The sequence below is a fragment of the Hippocampus zosterae genome, chromosome 1 (genome assembly GCF_025434085.1).
Source record: "Hippocampus zosterae strain Florida chromosome 1, ASM2543408v3, whole genome shotgun sequence".
Taxonomy (NCBI): Eukaryota; Metazoa; Chordata; class Actinopteri; order Syngnathiformes; family Syngnathidae; genus Hippocampus; species Hippocampus zosterae.
The window spans coordinates 38,856,171-38,877,510 of record NC_067451.1 but is presented as its reverse complement, the minus strand read 5'-3'; the positions used below and the strand labels follow the sequence as shown (position 1 = coordinate 38,877,510).

The window sequence follows — 21,340 nt, the reverse complement described above, 5'->3', positions numbered from 1 at the left end:
TCTGCTATAAAGAGGACAATTTTCACGTTTTCCCTCGCTTACGGCCATACTACCCTGAGAACGCCCGATCTCGTCCGATCTCGGAAGCTAAGCAGGGTCGGGCCTGGTTAGTACTTGGATGGGAGACCGCCTGGGAATACCAGGTGCTGTAAGCTTTTGCACCCACCTCCAATTCACAACACGATTCACTGCTCTTTCCAAAAATTTTGGCATTCATTCGTCATTCAACTTTCACTTATGCTGTGGTTTGAAATCGTTTCCTTCACGTTGATTTGACAGATCAACGTCTCTTTGGAATAAAATTAATGTCCAACAGAGGGAGCCGTCTGCACGGGGATCGGTCATGATAGCACTTGGACATGAAACAGCTTGGGATTTCCGCCTGCTGGATGCCTTTGCACCTCCACTGGAAAAGCCAACTTTTGCAACAGACATCAAATACAGCCTCTGCGTGCTCGCAGAGGACCGTATGCGAGCCTGACAGGCTGCGCGCTCAAACCACCACGGGAGCGGGTCCCTCCTTTGTGCACTCCGGAGGAGGTTTATTAAATGAAAAAAAAATCACCCCACTACTCCACCCCCGACCCAGAAGTGCCCTGTCTGCTATAAAGGGGACAATTTTCACGTTTACCCTCGCTTACGGCCATACTACCCTGAGAGCACCCGATCTCGGAAGCTAAGCAGGGTCGGGCCTGGTTAGTACTTGGATGGGAGACCCCCTGGGAATACCAGGTGCTGTAAGCTTTTGCACCCACCTCCAATTCTCAACACGATTCACTGCTCTTTCCAAAAATTTTGGCATTCATTCGTCATTCAACTTTCACTTATCCTGTGGTTTGAAATCGTTTCCTTCACGTTGATTTGACAGATCAACGTCTCTTTGGAATAAAATTAATGTCCAACAGAGGGAGCCGTCTGCACGTGGATCGGTAATGATAGCACTTGGACATGAAGCAGCTTGGGATTTCCGCCTGCTGGATGCTTTTGCACCTCCACTGGAAAAGCCAACTTTTGCAACAGACATCAAATACAGCCTCTGCGTGCTCGCAGAGGACCGTATGCGAGCCTGACAGGCTGCGCGCTCAAACCACCACGGGAGCGGGTCCCTCCTTTGTGCACTCCGGAGGAGGTTTATTAAATGAAAAAAAAATCACCCCACTACTCCACCCCCGACCCAGAAGTGCCCTGTCTGCTATAAAGGGGACAATTTTCACGTTTACCCTCGCTTACGGCCATACTACCCTGAGAGCACCCGATCTCGGAAGCTAAGCAGGGTCGGGCCTGGTTAGTACTTGGATGGGAGACCGCCTGGGAATACCAGGTGCTGTAAGCTTTTGCACCCACCTCCAATTCTCAACACGATTCACTGCTCTTTCCAAAAATTTTGGCATTCATTCGTCATTCAACTTTCACTTATCCTGTGGTTTGAAATCGTTTCCTTCACGTTGATTTGACAGATCAACGTCTCTTTGGAATAAAATTAATGTCCAACAGAGGGAGCCGTCTGCACGGGGATCGGTCATGATAGCACTTGGACTTGAAACAGCTTGGGATTTCCGCCTGCTGGATGCCTTTGCACCTCCACTGGAAAAGCCCACTTTTGCAACAAACGTCAAATACCGCATCTGCGTGCTCGCAGAGGACCGTATGCGAGCCTGACAGGCTGCGCGCTCAAACCACCACGGGAGCGGGCCCCTCCTTTGTGCACTCCGGAGGAGGTTTATTAAATGAAAAAAAAAATCACCCCACTACTCCACCCTCGACCCGGAAGTGCCCTGTCTGCTATAAAGAGGACAATTTTCACGTTTTCCCTCGCTTACGGCCATACTACCCTGAGAACGCCCGATCTCGTCCGATCTCTGAAGCTAAGCAGTGTCGGGCCTGGTTAGTACTTGGATGGGAGACCGCCTGGGAATACCAGGTGCTGTAAGCTTTTGCACCCACCTCCAATTCTCAACACGATTCACTGCTCTTTCCAAAAATTTTGGCATTCATTCGTCATTCAACTTTCACTTATCCTGTGGTTTGAAATCGTTTCCTTCACGTTGATTTGACAGATCAACGTCTCTTTGGAATAAAATTAATGTCCAACAGAGGGAGCCGTCTGCACGGGGATCGGTCATGATAGCACTTGGACATGAAACAGCTTGGGATTTCCGCCTGCTGGATGCCTTTGCACCTCCACTGGAAAAGCCCACTTTTGCAACAAACGTCAAATACCGCATCTGCGTGCTCGCAGAGGACCGTATGCGAGCCTGACAGGCTGCGCGCTCAAACCACCACGGGAGCGGGCCCCTCCTTTGTGCACTCCGGAGGAGGTTTATTAAATGAAAAAAAAAATCACCCCACGACTCCACCCCCGACCCGGAAGTGCCCTGTCTGCTATAAAGAGGACAATTTTCGCGTTTTCCCTCGCTTACGGCCATACTACCCTGAGAACGCCCGATCTCGTCCGATCTCGGAAGCTAAGCAGGGTCGGGCCTGGTTAGTACTTGGATGGGAGACCGCCTGGGAATACCAGGTGCTGTAAGCTTTTGCACCCACCTCCAATTCACAACACGATTCACTGCTCTTTCCAAAAATTTTGGCATTCATTCGTCATTCAACTTTCACTTATCCTGTGGTTTGAAATCGTTTCCTTCACGTTGATTTGACAGATCAACGTCTCTTTGGAATAAAATTAATGTCCAACAGAGGGAGCCGTCTGCACGTGGATCGGTAATGATAGCACTTGGACATGAAGCAGCTTGGGATTTCCGCCTGCTGGATGCTTTTGCACCTCCACTGGAAAAGCCAACTTTTGCAACAGACATCAAATACAGCCTCTGCGTGCTCGCAGAGGACCGTATGCGAGCCTGACAGGCTGCGCGCTCAAACCACCACGGGAGCGGGTCCCTCCTTTGTGCACTCCGGAGGAGGTTTATTAAATGAAAAAAAAATCACCCCACTACTCCACCCCCGACCCAGAAGTGCCCTGTCTGCTATAAAGGGGACAATTTTCACGTTTACCCTCGCTTACGGCCATACTACCCTGAGAGCACCCGATCTCGGAAGCTAAGCAGGGTCGGGCCTGGTTAGTACTTGGATGGGAGACCCCCTGGGAATACCAGGTGCTGTAAGCTTTTGCACCCACCTCCAATTCTCAACACGATTCACTGCTCTTTCCAAAAATTTTGGCATTCATTCGTCATTCAACTTTCACTTATCCTGTGGTTTGAAATCGTTTCCTTCACGTTGATTTGACAGATCAACGTCTCTTTGGAATAAAATTAATGTCCAACAGAGGGAGCCGTCTGCACGGGGATCGGTCATGATAGCACTTGGACATGAAACAGCTTGGGATTTCCGCCTGCTGGATGCCTTTGCACCTCCACTGGAAAAGCCCACTTTTGCAACAAACGTCAAATACCGCATCTGCGTGCTCGCAGAGGACCGTATGCGAGCCTGACAGGCTGCGCGCTCAAACCACCACGGGAGCGGGCCCCTCCTTTGTGCACTCCGGAGGAGGTTTATTAAATGAAAAAAAAAATCACCCCACGACTCCACCCCCGACCCGGAAGTGCCCTGTCTGCTATAAAGAGGACAATTTTCGCGTTTTCCCTCGCTTACGGCCATACTACCCTGAGAACGCCCGATCTCGTCCGATCTCGGAAGCTAAGCAGGGTCGGGCCTGGTTAGTACTTGGATGGGAGACCGCCTGGGAATACCAGGTGCTGTAAGCTTTTGCACCCACCTCCAATTCACAACACGATTCACTGCTCTTTCCAAAAATTTTGGCATTCATTCGTCATTCAACTTTCACTTATCCTGTGGTTTGAAATCGTTTCCTTCACGTTGATTTGACAGATCAACGTCTCTTTGGAATAAAATTAATGTCCAACAGAGGGAGCCGTCTGCACGTGGATCGATAATGATAGCACTTGGACATGAAGCAGCTTGGGATTTCCGCCTGCTGGATGCTTTTGCACCTCCACTGGAAAAGCCAACTTTTGCAACAGACATCAAGTACCGTATCTGCGTGCTCGCAGAGGACCGTATGCGAGCCTGACAGGCTGCGCGCTCAAACCACCACGGGAGCGGGCCCCTCCTTTGTGCACTCCGGAGGAGGTTTATTAAATGAAAAAAAAAAATCACCCCACTACTCCACCCCCGACCCGGAAGTGCCCTGTCTGCTATAAAGAGGACAATTTTCACGTTTTCCCTCGCTTACGGCCATACTACCCTGAGAACGCCCGATCTCGTCCGATCTCGGAAGCTAAGCAGGGTCGGGCCTGGTTAGTACTTGGATGGGAGACCGCCTGGGAATACCAGGTGCTGTAAGCTTTTGGACCCACCTCCAATTCTCAACATGATTCACTGCTCTTTCCAAAAATTTTGGCATTCATTCGTCATTCAACTTTCACTTATCCTGTGGTTTGAAATCGTTTCCTTCACGTTGATTTGACAGATCAACGTCTCTTTGGAATAAAATTAATGTCCAACAGAGGGAGCCGTCTGCACGGGGATCGGTCATGATAGCACTTGGACATGAAACAGCTTGGGATTTCCGCCTGCTGGATGCCTTTGCACCTCCACTGGAAAAGCCAACTTTTGCAACAGACATCAAATACAGCCTCTGCGTGCTCGCAGAGGACCGTATGCGAGCCTGACAGGCTGCGCGCTCAAACCACCACGGGAGCGGGTCCCTCCTTTGTGCACTCCGGAGGAGGTTTATTAAATGAAAAAAAATCACCCCACTACTCCACCCCCGACCCAGAAGTGCCCTGTCTGCTATAAAGGGGACAATTTTCACGTTTACCCTCGCTTACGGCCATACTACCCTGAGAGCACCCGATCTCGGAAGCTAAGCAGGGTCGGGCCTGGTTAGTACTTGGATGGGAGACCCCCTGGGAATACCAGGTGCTGTAAGCTTTTGCACCCACCTCCAATTCTCAACACGATTCACTGCTCTTTCCAAAAATTTTGGCATTCATTCGTCATTCAACTTTCACTTATCCTGTGGTTTGAAATCGTTTCCTTCACGTTGATTTGACAGATCAACGTCTCTTTGGAATAAAATTAATGTCCAACAGAGGGAGCCGTCTGCACGTGGATCGGTAATGATAGCACTTGGACATGAAGCAGCTTGGGATTTCCGCCTGCTGGATGCTTTTGCACCTCCACTGGAAAAGCCAACTTTTGCAACAGACATCAAATACAGCCTCTGCGTGCTCGCAGAGGACCGTATGCGAGCCTGACAGGCTGCGCGCTCAAACCACCACGGGAGCGGGTCCCTCCTTTGTGCACTCCGGAGGAGGTTTATTAAATGAAAAAAAAATCACCCCACTACTCCACCCCCGACCCAGAAGTGCCCTGTCTGCTATAAAGGGGACAATTTTCACGTTTACCCTCGCTTACGGCCATACTACCCTGAGAGCACCCGATCTCGGAAGCTAAGCAGGGTCGGGCCTGGTTAGTACTTGGATGGGAGACCGCCTGGGAATACCAGGTGCTGTAAGCTTTTGCACCCACCTCCAATTCTCAACACGATTCACTGCTCTTTCCAAAAATTTTGGCATTCATTCGTCATTCAACTTTCACTTATCCTGTGGTTTGAAATCGTTTCCTTCACGTTGATTTGACAGATCAACGTCTCTTTGGAATAAAATTAATGTCCAACAGAGGGAGCCGTCTGCACGGGGATCGGTCATGATAGCACTTGGACATGAAACAGCTTGGGATTTCCGCCTGCTGGATGCCTTTGCACCTCCACTGGAAAAGCCCACTTTTGCAACAAACGTCAAATACCGTATCTGCGTGCTCGCAGAGGACCGTATGCGAGCCTGACAGGCTGCGCGCTCAAACCACCACGGGAGCGGGCCCCTCCTTTGTGCACTCCGGAGGAGGTTTATTAAATGAAAAAAAAAATCACCCCACTACTCCACCCCCGACCCGGAAGTGCCCTGTCTGCTATAAAGAGGACAATTTTCACGTTTTCCCTCGCTTACGGCCATACTACCCTGAGAACGCCCGATCTCGTCCGATCTCGGAAGCTAAGCAGGGTCGGGCCTGGTTAGTACTTGGATGGGAGACCGCCTGGGAATACCAGGTGCTGTAAGCTTTTGGACCCACCTCCAATTCTCAACATGATTCACTGCTCTTTCCAAAAATTTTGGCATTCATTCGTCATTCAACTTTCACTTATCCTGTGGTTTGAAATCGTTTCCTTCACGTTGATTTGACAGATCAACGTCTCTTTGGAATAAAATTAATGTCCAACAGAGGGAGCCGTCTGCACGGGGATCGGTCATGATAGCACTTGGACATGAAACAGCTTGGGATTTCCGCCTGCTGGATGCCTTTGCACCTCCACTGGAAAAGCCCACTTTTGCAACAAACGTCAAATACCGCATCTGCGTGCTCGCAGAGGACCGTATGCGAGCCTGACAGGCTGCGCGCTCAAACCACCACGGGAGCGGGTCCCTCCTTTGTGCACTCCGGAGGAGGTTTATTAAATGAAAAAAAAATCACCCCACTACTCCACCCCCGACCCAGAAGTGCCCTGTCTGCTATAAAGGGGACAATTTTCACGTTTACCCTCGCTTACGGCCATACTACCCTGAGAGCACCCGATCTCGGAAGCTAAGCAGGGTCGGGCCTGGTTAGTACTTGGATGGGAGACCCCCTGGGAATACCAGGTGCTGTAAGCTTTTGCACCCACCTCCAATTCTCAACACGATTCACTGCTCTTTCCAAAAATTTTGGCATTCATTCGTCATTCAACTTTCACTTATCCTGTGGTTTGAAATCGTTTCCTTCACGTTGATTTGACAGATCAACGTCTCTTTGGAATAAAATTAATGTCCAACAGAGGGAGCCGTCTGCACGGGGATCGGTCATGATAGCACTTGGACTTGAAACAGCTTGGGATTTCCGCCTGCTGGATGCCTTTGCACCTCCACTGGAAAAGCCCACTTTTGCAACAAACGTCAAATACCGCATCTGCGTGCTCGCAGAGGACCGTATGCGAGCCTGACAGGCTGCGCGCTCAAACCACCACGGGAGCGGGCCCCTCCTTTGTGCACTCCGGAGGAGGTTTATTAAATGAAAAAAAAAATCACCCCACTACTCCACCCTCGACCCGGAAGTGCCCTGTCTGCTATAAAGAGGACAATTTTCACGTTTTCCCTCGCTTACGGCCATACTACCCTGAGAACGCCCGATCTCGTCCGATCTCGGAAGCTAAGCAGTGTCGGGCCTGGTTAGTACTTGGATGGGAGACCGCCTGGGAATACCAGGTGCTGTAAGCTTTTGCACCCACCTCCAATTCTCAACACGATTCACTGCTCTTTCCAAAAATTTTGGCATTCATTCGTCATTCAACTTTCACTTATCCTGTGGTTTGAAATCGTTTCCTTCACGTTGATTTGACAGATCAACGTCTCTTTGGAATAAAATTAATGTCCAACAGAGGGAGCCGTCTGCACGGGGATCGGTCATGATAGCACTTGGACATGAAACAGCTTGGGATTTCCGCCTGCTGGATGCCTTTGCACCTCCACTGGAAAAGCCCACTTTTGCAACAAACGTCAAATACCGCATCTGCGTGCTCGCAGAGGACCGTATGCGAGCCTGACAGGCTGCGCGCTCAAACCACCACGGGAGCGGGCCCCTCCTTCGTGCTCTCGGGAGGAGGTCATTAAATGAAAAAAAAAAATCACCCCACGACTCCATCCCCGACCCGCAAGTGCCCTGTCTGCTATAAAGGGGACAATTTTCACGTTTTCCCTCGCTTACGGCCATACTACCCTGAGAACGCCCGATCTCGTCCGATCTCGGAAGCTAAGCAGGGTCGGGCCTGGTTAGTACTTGGATGGGAGACCGCCTGGGAATACCAGGTGCTGTAAGCTTTTGCACCCACCTCCAATTCACAACACGATTCACTGCTCTTTCCAAAAATTTTGGCATTCATTCGTCATTCAACTTTCACTTATCCTGTGGTTTGAAATCGTTTCCTTCACGTTGATTTGACAGATCAACGTCTCTTTGGAATAAAATTAATGTCCAACAGAGGGAGCCGTCTGCACGTGGATCGGTAATGATAGCACTTGGACATGAAGCAGCTTGGGATTTCCGCCTGCTGGATGCCTTTGCACCTCCACTGGAAAAGCCAACTTTTGCAACAGACATCAAATACAGCCTCTGCGTGCTCGCAGAGGACCGTATGCGAGCCTGACAGGCTGCGCGCTCAAACCACCACGGGAGCGGGTCCCTCCTTTGTGCACTCCGGAGGAGGTTTATTAAATGAAAAAAAAATCACCCCACGACTCCACCCCCGACCCAGAAGTGCCCTGTCTGCTATAAAGGGGACAATTTTCACGTTTACCCTCGCTTACGGCCATACTACCCTGAGAGCACCCGATCTCGGAAGCTAAGCAGGGTCGGGCCTGGTTAGTACTTGGATGGGAGACCCCCTGGGAATACCAGGTGCTGTAAGCTTTTGCACCCACCTCCAATTCTCAACACGATTCACTGCTCTTTCCAAAAATTTTGGCATTCATTCGTCATTCAACTTTCACTTATCCTGTGGTTTGAAATCGTTTCCTTCACGTTGATTTGACAGATCAACGTCTCTTTGGAATAAAATTAATGTCCAACAGAGGGAGCCGTCTGCACGGGGATCGGTCATGATAGCACTTGGACATGAAACACCTTGGGATTTCCGCCTGCTGGATGCCTTTGCACCTCCACTGGAAAAGCCCACTTTTGCAACAAACGTCAAATACCGCATCTGCGTGCTCGCAGAGGACCGTATGCGAGCCTGACAGGCTGCGCGCTCAAACCACCACGGGAGCGGGCCCCTCCTTCGTGCTCTCGGGAGAAGGTCATTAAATGAAAAAAAAAAATCACCCCACTACTCCACCCCCGACCCGGAAGTGCCCTGTCTGCTATAAAAAGGACAATTTTCGCGTTTTCCCTCGCTTACGGCCATACTACCCTGAGAACGCCCGATCTCGTCCGATCTCGGAAGCTAAGCAGGGTCGGGCCTGGTTAGTACTTGGATGGGAGACCGCCTGGGAATACCAGGTGCTGTAAGCTTTTGCACCCACCTCCAATTCACAACACGATTCACTGCTCTTTCCAAAAATTTTGGCATTCATTCGTCATTCAACTTTCACTTATCCTGTGGTTTGAAATCGTTTCCTTCACGTTGATTTGACAGATCAACGTCTCTTTGGAATAAAATTAATGTCCAACAGAGGGAGCCGTCTGCACGGGGATCGGTCATGACAGCACTTGGACATGAAACAGCTTGGGATTTCCGCCTGCTGGATGCCTTTGCACCTCCACTGGAAAAGCCCACTTTTGCAACAAACGTCAAATACCGCATCTGCGTGCTCGCAGAGGACCGTATGCGAGCCTGACAGGCTGCGCGCTCAAACCACCACGGGAGCGGGCCCCTCCTTCGTGCTCTCGGGAGGAGGTCATTAAATGAAAAAAAAAATCACCCCACGACTCCATCCCCGACCCGCAAGTGCCCTGTCTGCTATAAAGGGGACAATTTTCACGTTTTCCCTCGCTTACGGCCATACTACCCTGAGAACGCCCGATCTCGTCCGATCTCGGAAGCTAAGCAGGGTCGGGCCTGGTTAGTACTTGGATGGGAGACCGCCTGGGAATACCAGGTGCTGTAAGCTTTTGCACCCACCTCCAATTCTCAACACGATTCACTGCTCTTTCCAAAAATTTTGGCATTCATTCGTCATTCAACTTTCACTTATCCTGTGGTTTGAAATCGTTTCCTTCACGTTGATTTGACAGATCAACGTCTCTTTGGAATAAAATTAATGTCCAACAGAGGGAGCCGTCTGCACGGGGATCGGTCATGATAGCACTTGGACATGAAACAGCTTGGGATTTCCGCCTGCTGGATGCCTTTGCACCTCCACTGGAAAAGCCCACTTTTGCAACAAACGTCAAATACCGTATCTGCGTGCTCGCAGAGGACCGTATGCGAGCCTGACAGGCTGCGCGCTCAAACCACCACGGGAGCGGGCCCCTCCTTTGTGCACTCCGGAGGAGGTTTATTAAATGAAAAAAAAAAATCACCCCACTACTCCACCCCCGACCCGGAAGTGCCCTGTCTGCTATAAAGAGGACAATTTTCACGTTTTCCCTCGCTTACGGCCATACTACCCTGAGAACGCCCGATCTCGTCCGATCTCGGAAGCTAAGCAGGGTCGGGCCTGGTTAGTACTTGGATGGGAGACCGCCTGGGAATACCAGGTGCTGTAAGCTTTTGGACCCACCTCCAATTCTCAACATGATTCACTGCTCTTTCCAAAAATTTTGGCATTCATTCGTCATTCAACTTTCACTTATCCTGTGGTTTGAAATCGTTTCCTTCACGTTGATTTGACAGATCAACGTCTCTTTGGAATAAAATTAATGTCCAACAGAGGGAGCCGTCTGCACGGGGATCGGTCATGATAGCACTTGGACATGAAACAGCTTGGGATTTCCGCCTGCTGGATGCCTTTGCACCTCCACTGGAAAAGCCCACTTTTGCAACAAACGTCAAATACCGCATCTGCGTGCTCGCAGAGGACCGTATGCGAGCCTGACAGGCTGCGCGCTCAAACCACCACGGGAGCGGGTCCCTCCTTTGTGCACTCCGGAGGAGGTTTATTAAATGAAAAAAAAATCACCCCACTACTCCACCCCCGACCCAGAAGTGCCCTGTCTGCTATAAAGGGGACAATTTTCACGTTTACCCTCGCTTACGGCCATACTACCCTGAGAGCACCCGATCTCGGAAGCTAAGCAGGGTCGGGCCTGGTTAGTACTTGGATGGGAGACCCCCTGGGAATACCAGGTGCTGTAAGCTTTTGCACCCACCTCCAATTCTCAACACGATTCACTGCTCTTTCCAAAAATTTTGGCATTCATTCGTCATTCAACTTTCACTTATCCTGTGGTTTGAAATCGTTTCCTTCACGTTGATTTGACAGATCAACGTCTCTTTGGAATAAAATTAATGTCCAACAGAGGGAGCCGTCTGCACGGGGATCGGTCATGATAGCACTTGGACTTGAAACAGCTTGGGATTTCCGCCTGCTGGATGCCTTTGCACCTCCACTGGAAAAGCCCACTTTTGCAACAAACGTCAAATACCGCATCTGCGTGCTCGCAGAGGACCGTATGCGAGCCTGACAGGCTGCGCGCTCAAACCACCACGGGAGCGGGCCCCTCCTTTGTGCACTCCGGAGGAGGTTTATTAAATGAAAAAAAAAATCACCCCACTACTCCACCCTCGACCCGGAAGTGCCCTGTCTGCTATAAAGAGGACAATTTTCACGTTTTCCCTCGCTTACGGCCATACTACCCTGAGAACGCCCGATCTCGTCCGATCTCGGAAGCTAAGCAGTGTCGGGCCTGGTTAGTACTTGGATGGGAGACCGCCTGGGAATACCAGGTGCTGTAAGCTTTTGCACCCACCTCCAATTCTCAACACGATTCACTGCTCTTTCCAAAAATTTTGGCATTCATTCGTCATTCAACTTTCACTTATCCTGTGGTTTGAAATCGTTTCCTTCACGTTGATTTGACAGATCAACGTCTCTTTGGAATAAAATTAATGTCCAACAGAGGGAGCCGTCTGCACGGGGATCGGTCATGATAGCACTTGGACATGAAACAGCTTGGGATTTCCGCCTGCTGGATGCCTTTGCACCTCCACTGGAAAAGCCCACTTTTGCAACAAACGTCAAATACCGCATCTGCGTGCTCGCAGAGGACCGTATGCAAGCCTGACAGGCTGCGCGCTCAAACCACCACGGGAGCGGCCCCCTCCTTCGTGCTCTCGGGAGGAGGTCATTAAATGAAAAAAAAAATCACCCCACGACTCCATCCCCGACCCGCAAGTGCCCTGTCTGCTATAAAGGGGACAATTTTCACGTTTTCCCTCGCTTACGGCCATACTACCCTGAGAACGCCCGATCTCGTCCGATCTCGGAAGCTAAGCAGGGTCGGGCCTGGTTAGTACTTGGATGGGAGACCGCCTGGGAATACCAGGTGCTGTAAGCTTTTGCACCCACCTCCAATTCACAACACGATTCACTGCTCTTTCCAAAAATTTTGGCATTCATTCGTCATTCAACTTTCACTTATCCTGTGGTTTGAAATCGTTTCCTTCACGTTGATTTGACAGATCAACGTCTCTTTGGAATAAAATTAATGTCCAACAGAGGGAGCCGTCTGCACGTGGATCGGTAATGATAGCACTTGGACATGAAGCAGCTTGGGATTTCCGCCTGCTGGATGCTTTTGCACCTCCACTGGAAAAGCCAACTTTTGCAACAGACATCAAATACAGCCTCTGCGTGCTCGCAGAGGACCGTATGCGAGCCTGACAGGCTGCGCGCTCAAACCACCACGGGAGCGGGTCCCTCCTTTGTGCACTCCGGAGGAGGTTTATTAAATGAAAAAAAAATCACCCCACTACTCCACCCCCGACCCAGAAGTGCCCTGTCTGCTATAAAGGGGACAATTTTCACGTTTACCCTCGCTTACGGCCATACTACCCTGAGAGCACCCGATCTCGGAAGCTAAGCAGGGTCGGGCCTGGTTAGTACTTGGATGGGAGACCCCCTGGGAATACCAGGTGCTGTAAGCTTTTGCACCCACCTCCAATTCTCAACACGATTCACTGCTCTTTCCAAAAATTTTGGCATTCATTCGTCATTCAACTTTCACTTATCCTGTGGTTTGAAATCGTTTCCTTCACGTTGATTTGACAGATCAACGTCTCTTTGGAATAAAATTAATGTCCAACAGAGGGAGCCGTCTGCACGGGGATCGGTCATGATAGCACTTGGACATGAAACAGCTTGGGATTTCCGCCTGCTGGATGCCTTTGCACCTCCACTGGAAAAGCCCACTTTTGCAACAAACGTCAAATACCGCATCTGCGTGCTCGCAGAGGACCGTATGCGAGCCTGACAGGCTGCGCGCTCAAACCACCACGGGAGCGGGCCCCTCCTTTGTGCACTCCGGAGGAGGTTTATTAAATGAAAAAAAAAATCACCCCACGACTCCACCCCCGACCCGGAAGTGCCCTGTCTGCTATAAAGAGGACAATTTTCGCGTTTTCCCTCGCTTACGGCCATACTACCCTGAGAACGCCCGATCTCGTCCGATCTCGGAAGCTAAGCAGTGTCGGGCCTGGTTAGTACTTGGATGGGAGACCGCCTGGGAATACCAGGTGCTGTAAGCTTTTGCACCCACCTCCAATTCACAACACGATTCACTGCTCTTTCCAAAAATTTTGGCATTCATTCGTCATTCAACTTTCACTTATCCTGTGGTTTGAAATCGTTTCCTTCACGTTGATTTGACAGATCAACGTCTCTTTGGAATAAAATTAATGTCCAACAGAGGGAGCCGTCTGCACGTGGATCGATAATGATAGCACTTGGACATGAAGCAGCTTGGGATTTCCGCCTGCTGGATGCTTTTGCACCTCCACTGGAAAAGCCAACTTTTGCAACAGACATCAAGTACCGTATCTGCGTGCTCGCAGAGGACCGTATGCGAGCCTGACAGGCTGCGCGCTCAAACCACCACGGGAGCGGGCCCCTCCTTTGTGCACTCCGGAGGAGGTTTATTAAATGAAAAAAAAAAATCACCCCACTACTCCACCCCCGACCCGGAAGTGCCCTGTCTGCTATAAAGAGGACAATTTTCACGTTTTCCCTCGCTTACGGCCATACTACCCTGAGAACGCCCGATCTCGTCCGATCTCGGAAGCTAAGCAGGGTCGGGCCTGGTTAGTACTTGGATGGGAGACCGCCTGGGAATACCAGGTGCTGTAAGCTTTTGGACCCACCTCCAATTCTCAACATGATTCACTGCTCTTTCCAAAAATTTTGGCATTCATTCGTCATTCAACTTTCACTTATCCTGTGGTTTGAAATCGTTTCCTTCACGTTGATTTGACAGATCAACGTCTCTTTGGAATAAAATTAATGTCCAACAGAGGGAGCCGTCTGCACGGGGATCGGTCATGATAGCACTTGGACATGAAACAGCTTGGGATTTCCGCCTGCTGGATGCCTTTGCACCTCCACTGGAAAAGCCAACTTTTGCAACAGACATCAAATACAGCCTCTGCGTGCTCGCAGAGGACCGTATGCGAGCCTGACAGGCTGCGCGCTCAAACCACCACGGGAGCGGGTCCCTCCTTTGTGCACTCCGGAGGAGGTTTATTAAATGAAAAAAAAATCACCCCACTACTCCACCCCCGACCCAGAAGTGCCCTGTCTGCTATAAAGGGGACAATTTTCACGTTTACCCTCGCTTACGGCCATACTACCCTGAGAGCACCCGATCTCGGAAGCTAAGCAGGGTCGGGCCTGGTTAGTACTTGGATGGGAGACCCCCTGGGAATACCAGGTGCTGTAAGCTTTTGCACCCACCTCCAATTCTCAACACGATTCACTGCTCTTTCCAAAAATTTTGGCATTCATTCGTCATTCAACTTTCACTTATCCTGTGGTTTGAAATCGTTTCCTTCACGTTGATTTGACAGATCAACGTCTCTTTGGAATAAAATTAATGTCCAACAGAGGGAGCCGTCTGCACGTGGATCGGTAATGATAGCACTTGGACATGAAGCAGCTTGGGATTTCCGCCTGCTGGATGCTTTTGCACCTCCACTGGAAAAGCCAACTTTTGCAACAGACATCAAATACAGCCTCTGCGTGCTCGCAGAGGACCGTATGCGAGCCTGACAGGCTGCGCGCTCAAACCACCACGGGAGCGGGTCCCTCCTTTGTGCACTCCGGAGGAGGTTTATTAAATGAAAAAAAAATCACCCCACGACTCCACCCCCGACCCAGAAGTGCCCTGTCTGCTATAAAGGGGACAATTTTCACGTTTACCCTCGCTTACGGCCATACTACCCTGAGAGCACCCGATCTCGGAAGCTAAGCAGGGTCGGGCCTGGTTAGTACTTGGATGGGAGACCGCCTGGGAATACCAGGTGCTGTAAGCTTTTGCACCCACCTCCAATTCTCAACACGATTCACTGCTCTTTCCAAAAATTTTGGCATTCATTCGTCATTCAACTTTCACTTATCCTGTGGTTTGAAATCGTTTCCTTCACGTTGATTTGACAGATCAACGTCTCTTTGGAATAAAATTAATGTCCAACAGAGGGAGCCGTCTGCACGGGGATCGGTCATGATAGCACTTGGACATGAAACAGCTTGGGATTTCCGCCTGCTGGATGCCTTTGCACCTCCACTGGAAAAGCCCACTTTTGCAACAAACGTCAAATACCGTATCTGCGTGCTCGCAGAGGACCGTATGCGAGCCTGACAGGCTGCGCGCTCAAACCACCACGGGAGCGGGCCCCTCCTTTGTGCACTCCGGAGGAGGTTTATTAAATGAAAAAAAAATCACCCCACTACTCCACCCCCGACCCGGAAGTGCCCTGTCTGCTATAAAGAGGACAATTTTCACGTTTTCCCTCGCTTACGGCCATACTACCCTGAGAACGCCCGATCTCGTCCGATCTCGGAAGCTAAGCAGGGTCGGGCCTGGTTAGTACTTGGATGGGAGACCGCCTGGGAATACCAGGTGCTGTAAGCTTTTGGACCCACCTCCAATTCTCAACATGATTCACTGCTCTTTCCAAAAATTTTGGCATTCATTCGTCATTCAACTTTCACTTATCCTGTGGTTTGAAATCGTTTCCTTCACGTTGATTTGACAGATCAACGTCTCTTTGGAATAAAATTAATGTCCAACAGAGGGAGCCGTCTGCACGGGGATCGGTCATGATAGCACTTGGACATGAAACAGCTTGGGATTTCCGCCTGCTGGATGCCTTTGCACCTCCACTGGAAAAGCCCACTTTTGCAACAAACGTCAAATACCGCATCTGCGTGCTCGCAGAGGACCGTATGCGAGCCTGACAGGCTGCGCGCTCAAACCACCACGGGAGCGGGTCCCTCCTTTGTGCACTCCGGAGGAGGTTTATTAAATGAAAAAAAAATCACCCCACTACTCCACCCCCGACCCAGAAGTGCCCTGTCTGCTATAAAGGGGACAATTTTCACGTTTACCCTCGCTTACGGCCATACTACCCTGAGAGCACCCGATCTCGGAAGCTAAGCAGGGTCGGGCCTGGTTAGTACTTGGATGGGAGACCCCCTGGGAATACCAGGTGCTGTAAGCTTTTGCACCCACCTCCAATTCTCAACACGATTCACTGCTCTTTCCAAAAATTTTGGCATTCATTCGTCATTCAACTTTCACTTATCCTGTGGTTTGAAATCGTTTCCTTCACGTTGATTTGACAGATCAACGTCTCTTTGGAATAAAATTAATGTCCAACAGAGGGAGCCGTCTGCACGGGGATCGGTCATGATAGCACTTGGACTTGAAACAGCTTGGGATTTCCGCCTGCTGGATGCCTTTGCACCTCCACTGGAAAAGCCCACTTTTGCAACAAACGTCAAATACCGCATCTGCGTGCTCGCAGAGGACCGTATGCGAGCCTGACAGGCTGCGCGCTCAAACCACCACGGGAGCGGGCCCCTCCTTTGTGCACTCCGGAGGAGGTTTATTAAATGAAAAAAAAAATCACCCCACTACTCCACCCTCGACCCGGAAGTGCCCTGTCTGCTATAAAGAGGACAATTTTCACGTTTTCCCTCGCTTACGGCCATACTACCCTGAGAACGCCCGATCTCGTCCGATCTCGGAAGCTAAGCAGTGTCGGGCCTGGTTAGTACTTGGATGGGAGACCGCCTGGGAATACCAGGTGCTGTAAGCTTTTGCACCCACCTCCAATTCTCAACACGATTCACTGCTCTTTCCAAAAATTTTGGCATTCATTCGTCATTCAACTTTCACTTATCCTGTGGTTTGAAATCGTTTCCTTCACGTTGATTTGACAGATCAACGTCTCTTTGGAATAAAATTAATGTCCAACAGAGGGAGCCGTCTGCACGGGGATCGGTCATGATAGCACTTGGACATGAAACAGCTTGGGATTTCCGCCTGCTGGATGCCTTTGCACCTCCACTGGAAAAGCCCACTTTTGCAACAAACGTCAAATACCGCATCTGCGTGCTCGCAGAGGACCGTATGCGAGCCTGACAGGCTGCGCGCTCAAACCACCACGGGAGCGGGCCCCTCCTTTGTGCACTCCGGAGGAGGTTTATTAAATGAAAAAAAAAATCACCCCACGACTCCACCCCCGACCCGGAAGTGCCCTGTCTGCTATAAAGAGGACAATTTTCGCGTTTTCCCTCGCTTACGGCCATACTACCCTGAGAACGCCCGATCTCGTCCGATCTCGGAAGCTAAGCAGGGTCGGGCCTGGTTAGTACTTGGATGGGAGACCGCCTGGGAATACCAGGTGCTGTAAGCTTTTGCACCCACCTCCAATTCACAACACGATTCACTGCTCTTTCCAAAAATTTTGGCATTCATTCGTCATTCAACTTTCACTTATCCTGTGGTTTGAAATCGTTTCCTTCACGTTGATTTGACAGATCAACGTCTCTTTGGAATAAAATTAATGTCCAACAGAGGGAGCCGTCTGCACGTGGATCGATAATGATAGCACTTGGACATGAAGCAGCTTGGGATTTCCGCGTGCTGGATGCTTTTGCACCTCCACTGGAAAAGCCAACTTTTGCAACAGACATCAAGTACCGTATCTGCGTGCTCGCAGAGGACCGTATGCGAGCCTGACAGGCTGCGCGCTCAAACCACCACGGGAGCGGGCCCCTCCTTTGTGCACTCCGGAGGAGGTTTATTAAATGAAAAAAAAAATCACCCCACTACTCCACCCCCGACCCGGAAGTGCCCTGTCTGCTATAAAGAGGACAATTTTCACGTTTTCCCTCGCTTACGGCCATACTACCCTGAGAACGCCCGATCTCGTCCGATCTCGGAAGCTAAGCAGGGTCGGGCCTGGTTAGTACTTGGATGGGAGACCGCCTGGGAATACCAGGTGCTGTAAGCTTTTGGACCCACCTCCAATTCTCAACATGATTCACTGCTCTTTCCAAAAATTTTGGCATTCATTCGTCATTCAACTTTCACTTATCCTGTGGTTTGAAATCGTTTCCTTCACGTTGATTTGACAGATCAACGTCTCTTTGGAATAAAATTAATGTCCAACAGAGGGAGCCGTCTGCACGGGGATCGGTCATGATAGCACTTGGACATGAAACAGCTTGGGATTTCCGCCTGCTGGATGCCTTTGCACCTCCACTGGAAAAGCCCACTTTTGCAACAAACGTCAAATACCGCATCTGCGTGCTCGCAGAGGACCGTATGCGAGCCTGACAGGCTGCGCGCTCAAACCACCACGGGAGCGGGTCCCTCCTTTGTGCACTCCGGAGGAGGTTTATTAAATGAAAAAAAAATCACCCCACTACTCCACCCCCGACCCAGAAGTGCCCTGTCTGCTATAAAGGGGACAATTTTCACGTTTACCCTCGCTTACGGCCATACTACCCTGAGAGCACCCGATCTCGGAAGCTAAGCAGGGTCGGGCCTGGTTAGTACTTGGATGGGAGACCCCCTGGGAATACCAGGTGCTGTAAGCTTTTGCACCCACCTCCAATTCTCAACACGATTCACTGCTCTTTCCAAAAATTTTGGCATTCATTCGTCATTCAACTTTCACTTATCCTGTGGTTTGAAATCGTTTCCTTCACGTTGATTTGACAGATCAACGTCTCTTTGGAATAAAATTAATGTCCAACAGAGGGAGCCGTCTGCACGGGGATCGGTCATGATAGCACTTGGACTTGAAACAGCTTGGGATTTCCGCCTGCTGGATGCCTTTGCACCTCCACTGGAAAAGCCCACTTTTGCAACAAACGTCAAATACCGCATCTGCGTGCTCGCAGAGGACCGTATGCGAGCCTGACAGGCTGCGCGCTCAAACCACCACGGGAGCGGGCCCCTCCTTTGTGCACTCCGGAGGAGGTTTATTAAATGAAAAAAAAAATCACCCCACTACTCCACCCTCGACCCGGAAGTGCCCTGTCTGCTATAAAGAGGACAATTTTCACGTTTTCCCTCGCTTACGGCCATACTACCCTGAGAACGCCCGATCTCGTCCGATCTCGGAAGCTAAGCAGTGTCGGGCCTGGTTAGTACTTGGATGGGAGACCGCCTGGGAATACCAGGTGCTGTAAGCTTTTGCACCCACCTCCAATTCTCAACACGATTCACTGCTCTTTCCAAAAATTTTGGCATTCATTCGTCATTCAACTTTCACTTATCCTGTGGTTTGAAATCGTTTCCTTCACGTTGATTTGACAGATCAACGTCTCTTTGGAATAAAATTAATGTCCAACAGAGGGAGCCGTCTGCACGGGGATCGGTCATGATAGCACTTGGACATGAAACAGCTTGGGATTTCCGCCTGCTGGATGCCTTTGCACCTCCACTGGAAAAGCCCACTTTTGCAACAAACGTCAAATACCGCATCTGCGTGCTCGCAGAGGACCGTATGCGAGCCTGACAGGCTGCGCGCTCAAACCACCACGGGAGCGGGCCCCTCCTTCGTGCTCTCGGGAGGAGGTCATTAAATGAAAAAAAAAAATCACCCCACGACTCCATCCCCGACCCGCAAGTGCCCTGTCTGCTATAAAGAGGACAATTTTCACGTTTTCCCTCGCTTACGGCCATACTACCCTGAGAACGCCCGATCTCGTCCGATCTCGGAAGCTAAGCAGTGTCGGGCCTGGTTAGTACTTGGATGGGAGACCGCCTGGGAATACCAGGTGCTGTAAGCTTTTGCACCCACCTCCAATTCTCAACACGATTCACTGCTCTTTCCAAAAATTTTGGCATTCATTCGTCATTCAACTTTCACTTATCCTGTGGTTTGAAATCGTTTCCTTCACGTTGATTTGACAGATCAACGTCTCTTTGGAATAAAATTAATGTCCAACAGAGGGAGCCGTCTGCACGGGGATCGGTCATGATAGCACTTGGACATGAAACAGCTTGGGATTTCCGCCTGCTGGATGCCTTTGCACCTCCACTGGAAAAGCCCACTTTTGCAACAAACGTCAAATACCGCATCTGCGTGCTCGCAGAGGACCGTATGCGAGCCTGACAGGCTGCGCGCTCAAACCACCACGGGAGCGGGCCCCTCCTTCGTGCTCTCGGGAGGAGGTCATTAAATGAAAAAAAAAATCACCCCACGACTCCATCCCCGACCCGCAAGTGCCCTGTCTGCTATAAAGGGGACAATTTTCACGTTTTCCCTCGCTTACGGCCATACTACCCTGAGAACGCCCGATCTCGTCCGATCTCGGAAGCTAAGCAGGGTCGGGCCTGGTTAGTACTTGGATGGGAGACCGCCTGGGAATACCAGGTGCTGTAAGCTTTTGCACCCACCTCCAATTCACAACACGATTCACTGCTCTTTCCAAAAATTTTGGCATTCATTCGTCATTCAACTTTCACTTATCCTGTGGTTTGAAATCGTTTCCTTCACGTTGATTTGACAGATCAACGTCTCTTTGGAATAAAATTAATGTCCAACAGAGGGAGCCGTCTGCACGTGGATCGGTAATGATAGCACTTGGACATGAAGCAGCTTGGGATTTCCGCCTGCTGGATGCTTTTGCACCTCCACTGGAAAAGCCAACTTTTGCAACAGACATCAAATACAGCCTCTGCGTGCTCGCAGAGGACCGTATGCGAGCCTGACAGGCTGCGCGCTCAAACCACCACGGGAGCGGGTCCCTCCTTTGTGCACTCCGGAGGAGGTTTATTAAATGAAAAAAAAATCACCCCACTACTCCACCCCCGACCCAGAAGTGCCCTGTCTGCTATAAAGGGGACAATTTTCACGTTTACCCTCGCTTACGGCCATACTACCCCCAGAGCACCCGATCTCGGAAGCTAAGCAGGGTCGGGCCTGGTTAGTACTTGGATGGGAGACCCCCTGGGAATACCAGGTGCTGTAAGCTTTTGCACCCACCTCCAATTCTCAACACGATTCACTGCTCTTTCCAAAAATTTTGGCATTCATTCGTCATTCAACTTTCACTTATCCTGTGGTTTGAAATCGTTTCCTTCACGTTGATTTGACAGATCAACGTCTCTTTGGAATAAAATTAATGTCCAACAGAGGGAGCCGTCTGCACGGGGATCGGTCATGATAGCACTTGGACATGAAACAGCTTGGGATTTCCGCCTGCTGGATGCCTTTGCACCTCCACTGGAAAAGCCCACTTTTGCAACAAACGTCAAATAGCGCATCTGCGTGCTCGCAGAGGACCGTATGCGAGCCTGACAGGCTGCGCGCTCA

General features: G+C 50.4%; 22 non-coding genes and 14 pseudogenes across 22 annotated transcripts; all 36 read left to right on the top strand.

Moving 5' to 3' along the window:
- Positions 1–36: 36 nt before the first annotated feature.
- On the top strand, positions 37–155 carry LOC127588044 (5S ribosomal RNA). The gene has a single exon (XR_007958950.1). It is a non-coding gene; the product is annotated as a 5S ribosomal RNA (ribosomal RNA).
- A 480-nt stretch (positions 156–635) lies between these two features.
- On the top strand, positions 636–744 carry LOC127616441 (uncharacterized; annotated as a pseudogene).
- Positions 745–1,224: 480 nt separating this feature from the next.
- LOC127616127 (uncharacterized) lies at positions 1,225–1,333 on the top strand (annotated as a pseudogene).
- A 481-nt stretch (positions 1,334–1,814) lies between these two features.
- On the top strand, positions 1,815–1,933 carry LOC127615203 (5S ribosomal RNA). The gene has a single exon (XR_007966846.1). It is a non-coding gene; the product is annotated as a 5S ribosomal RNA (ribosomal RNA).
- A 481-nt stretch (positions 1,934–2,414) lies between these two features.
- LOC127588036 (5S ribosomal RNA) lies at positions 2,415–2,533 on the top strand. The gene has a single exon (XR_007958947.1). It is a non-coding gene; the product is annotated as a 5S ribosomal RNA (ribosomal RNA).
- Positions 2,534–3,013: 480 nt separating this feature from the next.
- Positions 3,014–3,122, top strand: LOC127616437 (uncharacterized; annotated as a pseudogene).
- A 481-nt stretch (positions 3,123–3,603) lies between these two features.
- On the top strand, positions 3,604–3,722 carry LOC127588029 (5S ribosomal RNA). The gene has a single exon (XR_007958945.1). It is a non-coding gene; the product is annotated as a 5S ribosomal RNA (ribosomal RNA).
- A 482-nt stretch (positions 3,723–4,204) lies between these two features.
- LOC127588027 (5S ribosomal RNA) lies at positions 4,205–4,323 on the top strand. Its single transcript, XR_007958944.1, has one exon. It is a non-coding gene; the product is annotated as a 5S ribosomal RNA (ribosomal RNA).
- Positions 4,324–4,802: 479 nt separating this feature from the next.
- On the top strand, positions 4,803–4,911 carry LOC127616430 (uncharacterized; annotated as a pseudogene).
- A 480-nt stretch (positions 4,912–5,391) lies between these two features.
- On the top strand, positions 5,392–5,500 carry LOC127616119 (uncharacterized; annotated as a pseudogene).
- A 481-nt stretch (positions 5,501–5,981) lies between these two features.
- LOC127588023 (5S ribosomal RNA) lies at positions 5,982–6,100 on the top strand. Its single transcript, XR_007958942.1, has one exon. It is a non-coding gene; the product is annotated as a 5S ribosomal RNA (ribosomal RNA).
- Positions 6,101–6,580: 480 nt separating this feature from the next.
- LOC127616424 (uncharacterized) lies at positions 6,581–6,689 on the top strand (annotated as a pseudogene).
- Positions 6,690–7,170: 481 nt separating this feature from the next.
- Positions 7,171–7,289, top strand: LOC127614204 (5S ribosomal RNA). The gene has a single exon (XR_007966420.1). It is a non-coding gene; the product is annotated as a 5S ribosomal RNA (ribosomal RNA).
- A 481-nt stretch (positions 7,290–7,770) lies between these two features.
- Positions 7,771–7,889, top strand: LOC127588015 (5S ribosomal RNA). Its single transcript, XR_007958941.1, has one exon. It is a non-coding gene; the product is annotated as a 5S ribosomal RNA (ribosomal RNA).
- Positions 7,890–8,369: 480 nt separating this feature from the next.
- On the top strand, positions 8,370–8,478 carry LOC127616413 (uncharacterized; annotated as a pseudogene).
- A 481-nt stretch (positions 8,479–8,959) lies between these two features.
- LOC127588009 (5S ribosomal RNA) lies at positions 8,960–9,078 on the top strand. Its single transcript, XR_007958940.1, has one exon. It is a non-coding gene; the product is annotated as a 5S ribosomal RNA (ribosomal RNA).
- A 480-nt stretch (positions 9,079–9,558) lies between these two features.
- On the top strand, positions 9,559–9,677 carry LOC127588004 (5S ribosomal RNA). The gene has a single exon (XR_007958939.1). It is a non-coding gene; the product is annotated as a 5S ribosomal RNA (ribosomal RNA).
- Positions 9,678–10,159: 482 nt separating this feature from the next.
- On the top strand, positions 10,160–10,278 carry LOC127587997 (5S ribosomal RNA). Its single transcript, XR_007958936.1, has one exon. It is a non-coding gene; the product is annotated as a 5S ribosomal RNA (ribosomal RNA).
- A 480-nt stretch (positions 10,279–10,758) lies between these two features.
- LOC127616407 (uncharacterized) lies at positions 10,759–10,867 on the top strand (annotated as a pseudogene).
- A 481-nt stretch (positions 10,868–11,348) lies between these two features.
- On the top strand, positions 11,349–11,467 carry LOC127614201 (5S ribosomal RNA). The gene has a single exon (XR_007966419.1). It is a non-coding gene; the product is annotated as a 5S ribosomal RNA (ribosomal RNA).
- Positions 11,468–11,947: 480 nt separating this feature from the next.
- Positions 11,948–12,066, top strand: LOC127587985 (5S ribosomal RNA). The gene has a single exon (XR_007958933.1). It is a non-coding gene; the product is annotated as a 5S ribosomal RNA (ribosomal RNA).
- Positions 12,067–12,546: 480 nt separating this feature from the next.
- On the top strand, positions 12,547–12,655 carry LOC127616404 (uncharacterized; annotated as a pseudogene).
- A 481-nt stretch (positions 12,656–13,136) lies between these two features.
- LOC127614199 (5S ribosomal RNA) lies at positions 13,137–13,255 on the top strand. Its single transcript, XR_007966418.1, has one exon. It is a non-coding gene; the product is annotated as a 5S ribosomal RNA (ribosomal RNA).
- Positions 13,256–13,737: 482 nt separating this feature from the next.
- LOC127587979 (5S ribosomal RNA) lies at positions 13,738–13,856 on the top strand. Its single transcript, XR_007958932.1, has one exon. It is a non-coding gene; the product is annotated as a 5S ribosomal RNA (ribosomal RNA).
- Positions 13,857–14,336: 480 nt separating this feature from the next.
- On the top strand, positions 14,337–14,445 carry LOC127616398 (uncharacterized; annotated as a pseudogene).
- Positions 14,446–14,925: 480 nt separating this feature from the next.
- Positions 14,926–15,034, top strand: LOC127616114 (uncharacterized; annotated as a pseudogene).
- Positions 15,035–15,514: 480 nt separating this feature from the next.
- LOC127587971 (5S ribosomal RNA) lies at positions 15,515–15,633 on the top strand. Its single transcript, XR_007958930.1, has one exon. It is a non-coding gene; the product is annotated as a 5S ribosomal RNA (ribosomal RNA).
- A 480-nt stretch (positions 15,634–16,113) lies between these two features.
- On the top strand, positions 16,114–16,222 carry LOC127616394 (uncharacterized; annotated as a pseudogene).
- Positions 16,223–16,703: 481 nt separating this feature from the next.
- LOC127614192 (5S ribosomal RNA) lies at positions 16,704–16,822 on the top strand. The gene has a single exon (XR_007966417.1). It is a non-coding gene; the product is annotated as a 5S ribosomal RNA (ribosomal RNA).
- A 481-nt stretch (positions 16,823–17,303) lies between these two features.
- LOC127587966 (5S ribosomal RNA) lies at positions 17,304–17,422 on the top strand. The gene has a single exon (XR_007958928.1). It is a non-coding gene; the product is annotated as a 5S ribosomal RNA (ribosomal RNA).
- A 481-nt stretch (positions 17,423–17,903) lies between these two features.
- On the top strand, positions 17,904–18,022 carry LOC127587960 (5S ribosomal RNA). Its single transcript, XR_007958927.1, has one exon. It is a non-coding gene; the product is annotated as a 5S ribosomal RNA (ribosomal RNA).
- A 480-nt stretch (positions 18,023–18,502) lies between these two features.
- On the top strand, positions 18,503–18,611 carry LOC127616391 (uncharacterized; annotated as a pseudogene).
- A 481-nt stretch (positions 18,612–19,092) lies between these two features.
- On the top strand, positions 19,093–19,211 carry LOC127614189 (5S ribosomal RNA). Its single transcript, XR_007966416.1, has one exon. It is a non-coding gene; the product is annotated as a 5S ribosomal RNA (ribosomal RNA).
- A 481-nt stretch (positions 19,212–19,692) lies between these two features.
- On the top strand, positions 19,693–19,811 carry LOC127614185 (5S ribosomal RNA). Its single transcript, XR_007966415.1, has one exon. It is a non-coding gene; the product is annotated as a 5S ribosomal RNA (ribosomal RNA).
- A 480-nt stretch (positions 19,812–20,291) lies between these two features.
- LOC127587955 (5S ribosomal RNA) lies at positions 20,292–20,410 on the top strand. Its single transcript, XR_007958925.1, has one exon. It is a non-coding gene; the product is annotated as a 5S ribosomal RNA (ribosomal RNA).
- A 480-nt stretch (positions 20,411–20,890) lies between these two features.
- On the top strand, positions 20,891–20,999 carry LOC127616786 (uncharacterized; annotated as a pseudogene).
- The last annotated feature ends 341 nt before the right edge of the window (positions 21,000–21,340 follow it).